The sequence below is a fragment of the Pelophylax lessonae genome (assembly GCF_965119305.1).
Source record: "Pelophylax lessonae genome assembly, chromosome: 4".
Taxonomy (NCBI): domain Eukaryota; kingdom Metazoa; phylum Chordata; class Amphibia; order Anura; family Ranidae; genus Pelophylax; species Pelophylax lessonae.
Window position 1 is genome coordinate 289,606,231 of NC_138771.1, and position 15,465 is coordinate 289,621,695.

The following is a 15,465-nucleotide window of genomic DNA, read 5'->3' on the forward strand; positions in this document are numbered from 1 at the left end:
TATACAATATATAAAAAGGTAGAATAATAAATCAGGAAAGAGTCACTGAATTGCTTGTTTAATCTCATTAAAACATATTTGATCAGATTAGACGATAACCATATTTACATCCTCTGCTGTACTTGTGTACAATTATTTATTCTATGCTCCTGTTTTTACTGATTTAATTTCAGTTTTATTCTTAGTTTGAAATGTTATGCTTCTTGAAGAAATGAGATTACATTTCAATATGCAACATGTAGATGAAATTGACACTGGTAATGCAACTTATATGAGGGTTATTTTTGCCTGCTGAGCTCCTATTCCACAGCTACAGCATACCTGCCAACTTTCTGAAATGATAAAGAGGGATATGCTTTAGCACACATTATGCAGGCAAAGGACAAATCCCTGCCACCACCCTATTTATAGGAACCACAAAGATTTATTATGCAGAAAACGTTTGGCTAAAAGATACAAGTGCTTTTTTTACCTCCATTATTTTATATTGGTTTTTCAGAATAAATGCAGTAATATAGAGTTTGAATACAAAGTTTAGCATAACACTTCTGATAAAGACATAGTACATTTTGTATACAGATGTATACATCAGGCCATCCATAAAGAGAGATAATCCTTATAAATGAGGAAAATATGGGAGCTATGCTACAGTTAAAGTGGAGCTTCACCCAAAATGGGGAAGTTCCTCTATTCCTCCCCCTCTCCTCCTCTGCCATTTTTTTTTTTTGATAGGGGGGCAGGTACCTAGTCCTAGCAAGCACCCACTCCCACGTCTGGTCGGATTTCCTAGGCAATTCCACCTGAAGTCCCTCCCTGCCTACAACCTTCTGGGAAACATCACAGGTCCCGGGAGGCTGTGGGACCATTCACTAGGGATGATCGAACTTTTGAAAAGTTCGGTTCGACCAGAACACCCGAACTTCACGAAAGTTCGGTTCGGATTTCAGAACCCCATTGAAATCAATGGGACCCGAACTTCTGTAATCAAAAAACACAATTTTTAAGCCCTAAAACCCAATAAATGCCCCTAAAAAGTGCCTAGGGTTCTGGGTCATGCCCCAGGGACTATTAATCACACAAAAAAAAGTTCTTAAAAATTGTCATTTTTGATAAAAAAGCCAATTATTGAAAAATTAAAAAAAAAAAAAAAAGAGATTTTTTTGATTTTTACTTTGGATTTAGTATCTGGGGGGTCTAAAAGGTGTGCATGTGAAGTTTCAGCTCTGTAGCATGTCCAGAACCATGAAAAAAAAAAAGATAATTTTTCAGTAGAACAGGGATGTGGTTCGGGAGCCTCCTTTAACTTTAACACCTATATGATCTTTTTTTCTGGTTCTGGACATGCTACAGAGCTGAAACTTCACAGGTACACCTTTTAGACCCCCCAGACACAAAATCACACAAAAAAAGTTCTTAAAAATTGTCATTTTTGATAAAAAAGCCAATTATTGAAAAATTAAAAAAAAAAAAAAAAAAGAGATTTTTTGATTTTTACTTTGGATTTAGTATCTGGGGGGTCTAAAAGGTGTGCATGTGAAGTTTCAGGTCTGTAGCATGTCCAGAACCCCCCAAAAATTAGCATTTTCTTATAATTTTTATTAGAACAGGAATACGGCTTCTCTACGGCGCTTTTTCTTGCATTTATCGGGCATTTTTGGAGGCAGGCATGACTTTTTTTGGATTTAGTGTCTGGGGGGTCTAAAAAGTGTACCTGTGAAGTTTCAGCTCTGTAGCATGTCCAGAACCAGAAAAAAAGATAATTTTTCAGTAGAGCAGGGATGGTGGGACCCCTCTTTTACACTTATATGATCTTTTTTTGGGGTTCTGGACATGCTACAGAGCTGAAACTTCACAGGTACACCTTTTAGACCCCCCAGACACAAAATCACACAAAAAAAGTTCTTAAAAATTGTCATTTTTGATAAAAAAGCCAATTATTGAAAAATTAAAAAAAAAAAAAAAAAAAAAAAAAAAAAAAAGAGATTTTTTGATATTTACTTTGGATTTAGTATCTGGGGGGTCTAAAAGGTGTGCATGTGAAGTTTCAGCTCTGTAGCATGTCCAGAACCAGAAAAAAAAGATCGTTTGTATTAGAAAACTTTAAGCACAGGAATATGGCTTCTCTGCTGTAACACCTTGCCGGTTTAATAGCAGGCATTTTTTTGGGTTCTTTGCAGTCAGGAAAAACATCTGAACTTGTGTATAGTAGTACTGTGCACAAGTTCTGATGTTTTGCCTGCCTCCAAAATTCCCCAAAAAATGCCAGCAAAAACACACCTGGGCATTTTTTTTTTTGACGCTAGCGTTTTTTTTTGGCATTTTTTGGGGTTCTTTTGAGGCAGGCAAAACATCTGAACATGTGTATAGGGGGGATATATAGACATATATGTCTGAATATATACCCCTAGACATATATAGGTGTGATAGTAGCAGAAATAAATGCTTGCGCTAATGAAATCATTTACAGTAATATATTTCTGCTACTATCACACCTATATATGTCTCGGGGTATATATTCAGACATATATGCCTATATATACACCCTATACACATGTTCAGATGTTTTGCCTGCCTCAAAAGAACCCCAAAAAATGCCAAAAAAAACGCTAGCGTCAAAAAAAAAATGCCCAGGTGTGTTTTTGCTGGCATTTTTTGGGGGGTTTTGGAGGCAGGCAAAACATCAGAACTTGTGCACAGTACCACTATACACAAGTTCAGATGTTTTTCCTGACTGCAAAGAACCCAAAAAAATGCCTGCTATTAAACCGGCAAGGTGTTACAGCAGAGAAGCCATATTCCTGTGCTTAAAGTTTTCTAATACAAACGATCTTTTTTTTTCTGGTTCTGGACATGCTACAGACCTGAAACTTCACATGCACACCTTTTAGACCCCCCAGATACTAAATCCAAAGTAAAAATCAAAAAATCTCTTTTTTTTTTTTTTTTTTTTTTTTTTTTTAATTTTTCAATAATTGGCTTTTTTATCAAAAATGACAATTTTTAAGAACTTTTTTTGTGTGATTTTGTGTCTGGGGGGTCTAAAAGGTGTACCTGTGAAGTTTCAGCTCTGTAGCATGACCAGAACCCCAAAAAAAGATCATATAAGTGTAAAAGAGGGGTCCCACCATCCCTGCTCTACTGAAAAATTATCTTTTTTTCTGGTTCTGGACATGCTACAGAGCTGAAACTTCACAGGTACACTTTTTAGACCCCCCAGACACTAAATCCAAAAAAAGTCATGCCTGCCTCCAAAAATGCCCGATAAATGCAAGAAAAAGCGCCGTAGAGAAGCCGTATTCCTGTTCTAATAAAAATTATAAGAAAATGCTAATTTTTGGGGGGTTCTGGACATGCTACAGAGCTGAAACTTCACATGTACACTTTTTAGACCCCCCAGATACTAAATCCAAAGTAAAAATCAAAAAATCTCTTTTTTTTAATTTTTCAATAATTGGCTTTTTTATCAAAAATGACAATTTTTAAGAACTTTTTTTTGTGTGATTTTGTGTCTGGGGGGTCTAAAAGGTGTACCTGTGAAGTTTCAGCTCTGTAGCATGTCCAGAACCATAAAAAAAAAGATCGTTTGTATTAGAAAACTTTAAGCACAGGAATATGGCTTCTCTGCTGTAACACCTTGCCGGTTTAATAGCAGGCATTTTTTTGGGTTCTTTGCAGTCAGGAAAAACATCTGAACTTGTGTATAGTGGTACTGTGCACAAGTTCTGATGTTTTGCCTGCCTCCAAAACCCCCCAAAAAATGCCAGCAAAAACACACCTGGGCATTTTTTTTTTGACGCTAGCGTTTTTTTTGGCATTTTTTGGGGTTCTTTTGAGGCAGGCAAAACATCTGAACTTGTGTATAGTGGTACTGTGCACAAGTTCTGATGTTTTGCCTGCCTCCAAAACCCCCCAAAAAATGCCAGCAAAAACACACCTGGGCATTTTTTTTTTAACGCTAGCGTTTTTTTAGGCATTTTTTGGGGTTCTTTTGAGGCAGGCAAAACATCTGAACTTGTGTATAGTGGTACTGTGCACAAGTTCTGATGTTTTGCCTGCCTCCAAAACCCCCCAAAAAATGCCAGCAAAAACACACCTGGGCATTTTTTTTTTTGACACTAGCGTTTTTTTGGCATTTTTTGGGGTTCTTTTGAGGCAGGCAAAACATCTGAACATGTGTATAGGGGGTATATATAGGCATATATGTCTGAATATATACCCCTAGACATATATAGGTGTGATAGTAGCAGAAATATATTACTGTAAATGATTTCATTAGCGCAAGCATTTATTTCTGCTACTATCACACCTATATATGTCTAGGGGTATATATTCAGACATATATGTCTATATATACCCCCTATACACATATTCAGATGTCATGTCTGACATCAAACATGTCCTCAAAAAAGCACTGGCAGTGGCAGCCCCTGCAGCATTAAAAAATGCTTGCTGGTGAGAAGCCACATTCCTGTCCCGAAGCAGAGAAATGATCATTTCTCTATAGCGGTCACCCTGCTATGGAAGGGTTTTGTCACCCTGCCATAGCAGTCACTGTCAGTTAACCCTACACTACACTACGGTCCCCTGACACTTAACACTTTCCCTACAGAAACTAAATTTTTGAAGCTAACTTAAGTGTAAAGGAGCACTCTAACTACACTAGATATCCCTTTCCTCACACTAAAAATAGCTAAATGACACTTTTAAAGTAAAATTAACAGAACTGCTTCCACTCTCTTCCATGTCCAGTATAACAATGCTGGGAATATGGCGGGGGCGATCTTATATACTGGGGGGCGTATTCACTAATGATTGGTCTAGGGACCCCCTAGTCACTCCAATCACATTCCTAGCATTCTTCTGCCCCCTCAATTGGCTTTTGCTAATGGTTCTGGTCCAATCACGGGCTTTTAAAGCCCATTTCCTGAAGCATTGCATTTTGGGCGGTTCTGGTTGCCGAATTCCGAACTTTTTGGGCAAAAAGTTCTAAATTCGGCCGAACCTCGAACACCCAATGTTCGGGCCGAACCGATGGTGGACCCGAACCGTTCGATCATCCCTACCATTCACAACACGCATTGTGGCTCACGCATGCACAGCGGAGAGCCGGCTGTGAAGCTGGGACATGGGAGAGGCCAATTTGATGAGATGGCTTCTTTGCCATCACCTGTCAGGGAATCCCTGTGTTTCTGGTAATACTACTCTGTTTGCAGATAGTTGTCATCCATCCCACACCATCAATGCCATCCCTTATGGGGAGTTTATTCGAGCTGGATGCAATTGCTTAACAGATTCAGCCTTTGAACAGGAGTGTAGGGTCATTCATCATCGCCTATTGGAGAGAGGGTATAGTGTTCCCAACATGTATCAAGGATTAAAAAGATCTCTAATGAAGAATAGAGAGTTGCTAGCAGACATGCCCAGGAATAGAAAAGGCAATAGATGTAAACCTTATACTTTTAGAAACAATGTAATAGGTCAACCAATTACCTTTGTAACTACATTTTCTCAAGAATATCATCAAATAACCAAAATAAAAAAAATGTGCCTATTTTGTATACAGACAAAGGTTTTTTCTTCTATGCAATGCCAACCCACCTGACTGGCATATCCTGGGAACTATCCTTGTAACATTAAAACTTGTAGGTACTGTAATTTGAGTGTGTCGGGCAAAAATGTTGTTGCCACGGCTATGGGTGAGGAATTTACCATACAATAATATGTTAACTGTGGCACAAATTTTGTAGTCTATCTGATTATTTGTACATTATGCGACCTACAAAATTTAGGCTGCACCACACGTCCCCTGAGAACCAGAATAGGGGAACACCATTGTGACACGAATAATTTAAATGTTGGAAATATTTCCAATGCAACACGTCACTTTAGGGAATGCCATCAGGGTGATCTTTCCTCATTTCATTTTAGAGGAATAGAACAGCTGTCTCACTCACCAGGAGGGGGCAATAGGGAGAGAAGGTTACTAGGAAGAGAGGCATGGTGGGTTTTTAGACTTAATTCCAGATCACCTTGGGGGTTAAACCTGAGATGGGATCTAGATCTGCACATACATTAACCACTTGCCTACAGTGCACTTTCACCCCCTTCCTGCCCAGACTGATTTTCAGCTTTCAGCGCTCTCACACTTTGAATGACAATTACTCAGTCATGCAACACTGTACCCATAAAAAATTTGTGTCCTTTTTTTCACAGAAATAGAGCTTTCTTTTGATGGTATTTAGTCACTACTGGGTTTTTTATTTTTTGTGCTATAAATAAAAAAAGACTGAAAATATTGTGAAAAAACGCATTTTTCTTGGTTTCTGTCATAAAATTTAGCAAATGAGTAATTTTTCTTCACAAATTTTGGCCAAAATTTATACTGCTACTTATCTTTGGTAAAAATAACCCAAATAAGTGTATATTATTTGGTCTTTGTGAAAGTTATAGAGTCCACAAGTTATGGTGCTAATCATTGAAAATTGATCACACTTGACCACACCTGATGTACTGAAGGCCTATCTCATTTCTTGAGACACTAAAAAGTCAGGAAAGTACAAATACCCCCCAAATGACCCCTTTTTGGAAAGTAGACATTCCAAGGTATTTAATAAGGGGCATGGTGAGTTTTTTGAAGAAGTATTTTTTTCCCACAACTCTTTGCAAAATGAAGATTTTTTTTTTTTTTACAAATTGACGTATTAACAGGTTATTTCTCTCACACAGCATATGTATACTTGGAACTACACCCCAAAACACATTCTACTACTCCTCCTGAGTATGGCAATACCACATGTGTGAGACTTTTTCACAGCCTGGCCACATACAGAGGCCTAACATCCAAGTAGCACCGTCCGGCATTCTAGGAGCACAAATTACACATATAATTTCCTGAAAACCTATCGCACTTTTGAAGGCCCTGGAGCACCAGGACAATGGAAACCCCCATAAAATGACCAATTTTGGAAAGCAAACAGCCCAACATATAATTTTTGAGGCATAATGAGTCTTTTGAATATGTCATTTTTTTTCCACAAGTTTTTGGAAAATGTGGAAAAAAATAGAAAACACATTTTTTTTACACAAAGCTGTCCATTTATGCAATATTTCTAACACATAGCATGTACATAGCCAAAATTGCACCCCAAAATACATTCTGCTATTGCTCCTGAGTATGGCGATACCACATGTGTAACACTTTTTCACAGCCTGGCCACATACATAGGCCTAACATCCAAGTAGCACTTTTCACAAAGTTGTCCATTTATCCACTTTAAGACTGGGCCTATTTTTGACACTTGGTGTTTACAAGCTAAAATAATTTTTTTTGCTAGAAAACTACTTAGAACCCCCAAACATTATATATTTTTTTAGCAGAGACCCTAGAGAATAAAATGGAGATCGTTGCAATATTTTTTATCACACCATATTTGCGCAGCAGTCTTCCAAATGCAATTTTTTTGAAAAAAATTCACTTTTTTGAACTAAAAAATGAGAAAACAGTAAATTTAGCCCAATTTTTTCCCATAATGTGAAAGATAATGTTACGCCGAGTAATTAGATACCCAACATGTCATGCTTCAAAATTGCACATGCTCACAGAATGGCGCCAAACATTGGTACTTAAAAATCCCCATAGGCAACATTTTAAAAATTTCTGCAGGTTACCAGCTTAGAGTTACAGAGGAGGTCTAGGGCTAAAATTATTGCTCTCGCTCTAACAATCGTGGCGATACCTCACATGTGTGGTTTGAGCACCGTTTACATATGTGGGCGGGACTTGCGTATGCGTTTGCTTCTGCGCGCGAGCTAACGGGGACAGGGCGCTTTAATTTTTTTTTTCCTACTTATTTTTTTTATTATTTTTTTTATTTTTACACAGTTTAAAAAAAAAATGTTTTGATAATTTTTATTCCTATTACAAGGAATGTAAACATCCCTTGTAATAGAAATAGGCATGACAGATCCTCTTTTTTGTGAGATCTGGGGTCAAAAAGACCTCACACCTCACAACTACACTAAAAAAGAAAAAAAAAATTGTTGAAAAAGAAAAAAAAAAAAAAAATAAGCGGCCCTTTAAACCGGTTGCTAGGCAACGTCTTTTGACGTCGCTCCGGTCCTCCAAGACCATAGAGTCGAGTAAGGGCCATCTTGCCCTCACTCGACTTCCTGTCTCTGAGGATCCGGGACCGGATAGTTTTCCCCGCTGCCGGCGGGTCCGGTAAGCTGGGAAAACGTCTGGGACGCTGCAGGAGGGGGGGGGCACCTCTTCCCCTCCACCGTAAGGGTAATTCCATGTCAAATCCGCCACTGGGACCACCCTTATCTGAAAGCCGACCGCCCGCCCACCGTTTCAAAAAATACCAGGGTTATGGCAGCTATCTGCTGCCATAACCCCAGTATTTAGCTTTTAATGGCCGATGCATATAGTCGTTAGGCGGTCGGTAAGTGGTTGCATGTATATGGCAAACAGGTGACGATGACTGATGGGGTGACAGGGGACGATGACTGATGGGGTGACAGGTGACGATGAATGATGGGGTGACAGGTGACGATTGATGAGGTGACAGGTGGCGATGATTGATGAGGTGACAAGTGACAATGATTGATGGGGTGACAGATGACAATCACTGACGGGGTGACAAGTGACGATGATTGATGGGGTGACAAGTGACGATCACTGATGGGGTGACAAGTGACCATGATTGATAGGGTGACAAATGACGATGACTGATGGGATGACATGTGACGGTGATTGATGGGGTGACAGGTGACGGGCGATGGTCACTGATGGGTGACAGGTGACGGGCGATGGTGCACGGCGGTACTGATGGCAGTCTCTGGTGACCGGTGAACTTTAGGCTACGTTCACATGTGAGTGTAGCGATCGCGGGCAGAATCACTGCGATTCTGCCCGTAATCCAGAAATCATTGCAAATCGCGGGACGCCTGTGCGTTGCCCATGATTTGCAATAGCACCCCAAATGCTGTGCGATGTTGCCGCGATTTCCACTGCCGAATCGCGGTAACATCACGCAAACAATGCATGACGCCCCAAAGAAGCTCTTGTACCTTTTTTGGGCGTCATGCGTTGTTTGCGCGATGTTACCGTGATTCGGCAGGTGGAAATCGTGGCAACATTGCACAGCGTTTGGGGTGCTATTGCAAATCACGGGCAACGCACAGGCGTCCCGCAATTTGCAATGATTTCCGGATCGCGGGCAGAATCGCGGTGATTTTGCCCACGATCACTACGCTCACATGTGAACGTCATGGGTGTCAATTTCTGGGCACTGATGAGGTGACTGTTGGGTGACAGGTGCAATTGGGGGGGCTGAGGACTGTGTGGGGACCTTTATTAGTGTGATTTTTAGTGTGATTTTACTTTTTACAGGTACACAGAGCAGTAACTCACTGTTTCTAGCTCTGCTCCCCTCACACTGGAAGCTGTGTGAGGGTAGAAGAGCTAGTAACAGTGAGTTACTGCTCTTTGTTTACATTTTGTGATTGGCTGTGAATGGATTCACAGCCGATCACATAGTAAACAGTCACTGTCAGTGACTGTTTACTACCGCCGGTGACAGCTGTGTTCCTACGGAACACAGTGCCACCGACATGACCGCGCTGCACGCTCCCGATCGCGCATGCGCGGTCATCTTCCGGACTCCGCTATTGTGATCGGCTGTGTCATTGGAACACAGCCGATCACGTGGGAAACAGCCATGCCCATTGGCTGTTTCCCCCCTGCCGGTGACGGGGGGTGTCCCGGGGACACCCCGACACCGGCAGTGCAGGGTGGCGCGCGCCTGCCCTGCTGTTCTGGGATCACGTCATATGACGTCTTCCCAGAACAATGGTCGCACCGTCAATTGACGGCGGGTGGGCGGCAAGTGGTTAAACTGTCTTTCTCCAGTATCTCTCTTCCTTTTGGTCTCTTTATAATTTTTCTTTATTATTTTCATTGATTGTTTTATTTTCATTTTTATCTATGTATACTATCATTGTGTAGTTTGTGGATATTAGGTGGCACATACATGGAATTCCTTAGTATATACTACAGCTGATTCTAGTTTTTGCTATTTGTCTGCAATTAATTGGGACAATGAATGGGTGGAGCCTGTGATATGTAGAGTCACTATATATTTCAAAGTTTTGTGTCTAAATGTAGTTATGACTAAGGCCTTATAGGCTGAAATGCATCAACTGATCTTATCAGCAGTTGTGTACTGTGGTTCCTGAATAAAGATGAAGATTTTTTTAAGAGCAACTACCGGTGTGCGGATCGTCTTTCTACATATGTACTCAGTTAAACGGCTGTAGATCGGGCACCCGAGAGCTTGTTCATTGGTGATCTGTATATGTAGTAGCACTGCTCCTTCTGTTTGCAAACCATGTGAGACACCTGGTGCATAGATATGTGCATGCACAGGGTATTTCCAGAGGAATGGCCCCATGTCCTGGTTGTTCCTGCGTGTTTTCCCATTGCTGACATGGCGTGTTCTTGACCTGACTTTGGATTCCGCTTCTGCCTTGCCGTTTACCTTCGACCCCACTCCATTCCTGACCTTGGCTCTGCACATGACTTGGTACCAAACTGCCCGCCTGTTGATGACCCCTGCTATTACTGAGACTCCGTTCCTGCCTCTGATCCTTGCCCTTAGTTCTACTCGAGTGCTTGCCTGGCCATCTACTGCACCAGCTCTGTATACTGCTGTATGTTCCAGCCTCTGGAATTCTGACAAGCTGCCTATCCAGAACTATCAGCATAAGCGGAATGCCCCTTTAACTTGGACCAGTCCTCCGAACATAACTGCTGTTCCTGCTTCTCTGGTTCCACAGTCTCCTTGGAGTCGCATTCCCTGCTGCAGGTTCTGCAATCAACACCCACAGGCACTCGAGTACTTCCTGTCCCTCGGCACCCTCTGTCTCATCCTCAGTGGGGCCAGGGCGGGAGATATAAGAGAGGCCGACCTCGTCAATTCAGTCTCCTATCAGGTACGTGATACCACCTATATAACTCCAAACATTTTTTATTGTGTTTCAATGAATTACAATCACAAAGACAGTACAATATAACAATGAGGACCACCTCGGTCACTATTGATAAAGACAGAGTATAAAGTAAACTAGTTAAGCCAACTTTAGAGAGAATCTTACAAAATAGTGCATCGACCTGCGGAAACCTAGGTTGGTTACAGCTAGTTAGGGTATGTCAATGTGAAGGCTGGGTGGGGGAAGTGGGGGGTGTAATGGGGGAGTCAGGATGGAGGAGGGGGACACAGGCATCTCACTGCTATTGCTTAGAATCCTTCTAGTTCAGAGGTTATGGGTTGAATGTGGTTTTAGCACGGGTGAGTGCAATTGCTTGGATCTAAATTTATTAAGTTGTGAGGGGAAGTTTGCAGGGCCAAGAAAAAGGGTGGAAGGGCGAGTCTTTGCTCTACTTTCCCTCTTTCAAATCCACCTCCTTTTCTCTTTTGTCCCCTTCGCTCCCAAAGATCAAGCTCACATTAAATGGTATCATTTTGCGTGTTTAGTAATCTATGACATTCTTCTAAGTCTGTGAACTCTAGCCAACAGGCCCAGATTTTACAGAATTTGTCTGGAGTCTCTTTGGCTTGTTGGACTAAATCCTCCAATTCAGCTGGAAACTCTCACTAAAGCTAAATTCAATGTCCCTAGCCAGCAAAGATCCTGTCCATACTCTAACCATTTTGGAAAATGAGCGCCAACTGCAGTGGGACAGTGCAATTTATTAGCATTGCCTTCACTAAAGATGGCCGTTGAGGTCAACCATTATTGCAGCATCCAATCAGAAAGCTCCTCACAGCCACTATTCCCTCTGGACAGCAGCCAGCTTAACAGCCCTACCTGCAGCGGGGAGGGTAAACTGCACGTGCCTACAAGTTTGCAGAGGTACCAATATGGAAGCAGAAGCAAAGTCAGAATCCAGGTCTAGGCTGAGATCAAACATACAACAGAGACAAAAATTTTCTGGACAAGTTTTTTCAGTGAGAATAAGTTCCTCCCACCCCTAGGGGGCAGTGGATGTTTGCACCCCACAAATGAGAAAAACTCTCTATAGGCTCAACTAATTTAGATATGGCTGAATTCTTAAACTGAAGGGAGAATGGGAATTTACTGATTTATACAGCTGTTTTCTCACCTTATCAAATGCCATGTTTATCTCCAAAGAGACCAGAGAAATATAGAATCTTCTATCCTTGAAAAAAAAAAAAAAAACATACAAAAGAGGTACCAAGACGACTCACAGAAAGTGAAGTCTGGACACAAGCCAAGGTCAGCAGCAGGAAATACAGGTACTGCGGAGTCAGGAGGTAAAGTTGGGTCAAACACATGACAGCAGAAGCACAGGTCAGGTCACAGGGACTGACAACCACTCAGCAACTTCCCTTGGTTGTCAGTGCCAGACATACACGTTTCTTCATGCTCAGGCGTGTGCACACAGCCGTGACCCTCTGTACCACAAACTGAAATTTGTGAAATAACTGACAAAGCAATATGCATAATTATTTGTCCTGATAAGAAGAGTGGCCAATAAGTAAAATATACATTGCCTACATGATTAAATAGCTTTGTTTTATCAAAAAGTTAATCAATTGAGTTATGTATCTATTGCCTTTGATAACTATTGTTAAATATCCAACATTTCTTTGCCTTGACAGTTTGCAATAAACTCAAACTCCATGTCACCATTAAGACTAATAATGCTGATGAATTCCCTAACAGCAAGTGTGCAGGCCCTCACTGCTTACAAGTAGGCTGCTTGACGCTGGGTCTTACAAGGGCTCAGTGCTGAATAGTCTTCCAACTGTACTTTCATGACCTATTTTTCAGAACTGTTCGCAATCTCCATTACTGATCCCACTTATGTACTGTATATAAATTAACGCCTGCAAATGTTTGCTTGTCTTTCCTCATAATGGACCTAAAATGGGCGACCAAGATTCTACTAACCAATTGTATATCTTGCTGCTTGAACAAAATTAAGTGCCCGTGGGACTGTTTAGAGGTACATCTGCACAACAATTCCTATGTAAAATCTTTTATTTTCCTTCTGAGAAAAAAAAAATCTATATTTTTAATAAATATCCATCAATTAAAATAATTTGTTTGTTTGACAGAGGGACAAACCCTTGTCCTCGTTGCCTTTGATTCTGGGCAATTTGGACCAGGTGTCATTGGTGCTATGTTTTTTTTTTGGCAGGGGACTGGACCCACATTCTTTGTGCGCCTGCTGTCATTGAGCTGTGACGCGGCATGCATGTGGTGTGAATCATGACGTCATCCCGTTGTGGTGTTATGCACATGCACATTTGGTCAACTACTTGCCATACTGGGCATAGTGGTGCACCATTTCTGCATGGGGAGGCGGTTTGTTTGGTGTCTAATTGGCATCTATCACATGGCACTAGGGGGTGGGGATGTTGATGGTCTGGGTGTAAATGGGGATGCAGATAGGATATGGTCCTCTTTCCATTTGGCATGTCGCTTCGGCAACATCTTGATTGCTGGGACCACATGTACACATCATATGTAAGTTCAGGGTTTATTGCATCAGCACTTTTCGGTTCACATGCACCAATCTAAAACTGTAGATTTTGACATGTTTGGTTATGGGTTTTTTTTGTGTTCTTTGGTGGTAGGGTCACAATTGTGGGCAGCTGAAGCCATAGCGTCCCTCTTTGTATCCTCTTCCGTGATGTCAGAGTCCCAGAATGCCCTGCTCGTCACTTCTGGGGCAAGAGCGTCATCCCGCAGCTGGTTCTGCACACGCCCAGAAATTGTTCTAATTAATTCTGCAGGGAATGACACGCCTGCACCAGAAGAGACGAGTAACACTGGTGCAGGCACATTGACTCCTGGGATTGATGACGCTCATCTCCCAGGAGTCAATGCAAAGGAGGAAGTGACGTCGGGGGCCGTGGCCACAGAGGGTGGAAGTGGAAGGAAAGTAAGTTAATTTTCAGAAAAATAAGGTAAGTGAAACAAACAAAAAAAATAATAACTATCCAATTATTTTTTTAGGTTGTTTTAAGCTAACGGAAACTGCAAAGTTGTAAAATAGGGTGGAAATCCGCTTTAAGCCCTTACACTTTTCTGGATCCTAGACCATTCTGATCTACAAAGCTTTGACACTTTATGGTAGTGTTGAAGCTTGTACACTCCCTCCCACCTCCTGCACATTCTTACTGGCCATTTCTATTGGCCATCAAGACAGTCCATGGCGCACCTTGATGGCCAATAAAAATGCACTGGAGATGTGGAGAGGGAGCAAGCTTTGACTGAGGATTGAGGCCAGAGAGACTGTTTATTTAGCTGTTTGCCTGAAATTCACATTTTATTGTAAAAATATGAACACATATGTAAATATGTTGTGTTCCAATAGCGACTCAGTCATGTGATAAAGTAGTAAAACAATTTCCCCCTTTTTTTTTTTCACCCTTTTTACCTGGATTCGTTAAAAAAACTGATTATTTTTACTCCTTTTTTTCTCCTCCTTTTTAATCCTTATTTGTAATTAATTTTTGATTGCTTTATAAACAGATAAAAAGAGATTATCCTGCGATTTAACCTCTAAAAGTATTTAATTTTTTCCTCACCATTGTAGCTTTGACATATTCAGTTAATTTCAATAGATGCATGCTGTTCCAAGTATCAGCACCGTGCATGTAATTAAAAAGGTCAGCGCTGCCTATTCGATTTTTATTTGTACTGATTCTACCATATAATTACTACAGAAAAAGAGAGACCCCAGTCCATGCAATGGAATCCTCATAGTTGGAGAGCTTTAAGCTTTTCAACACTCTTCCACTGCACCGATGACCCAAACATTTATTCCACATCGAATACCCTTCTCACAGCTTTATTGAAAAGCTTATAAAAAAATAAATTTATAGTTCAATATCTTTCGTATCCAGTGGAAGGCCATTGGCTAAGGATTTTTGAAAAAAACAACAAAAAACTAACCTCCTCTATTACTGTGAAAAACTTCAGCGCCATTAATGTGCATGATGAATGAGCAATATGACAAATAAGCACTCTATAGTATCCTGCTACATTTCAGGTCAAGAGTAACCTTTTTTAGCTTTACGCCTAACGAATCAATTTCTTTCCTTACAGCTTCCAAAACACTTGCTGACCGCGCACTGTAGCTTTACTGCTACAGCATGTTGCCAGCTGTGCGGAATCATGTATATGTATATGATTCTGCCCTTCTGGGTAGAGGATGTGTGCGACCAGCGCGCTGGCTGTGTTGTGATTAGTCACAGCACAAGCCGATCAGTGGGTGTCGGCCAAAGGATGACCACCAGTACCTGCCAGTCGGTGAGGAGGAATACAGGACAGAGCTCTATCTATATAAACAACACGGAGCTCTGTCCTGTTAGCAGGGATGTGCTGATTTTTGTTTCCCTGCAAAGCAGAGAATACAAACTAGCACAT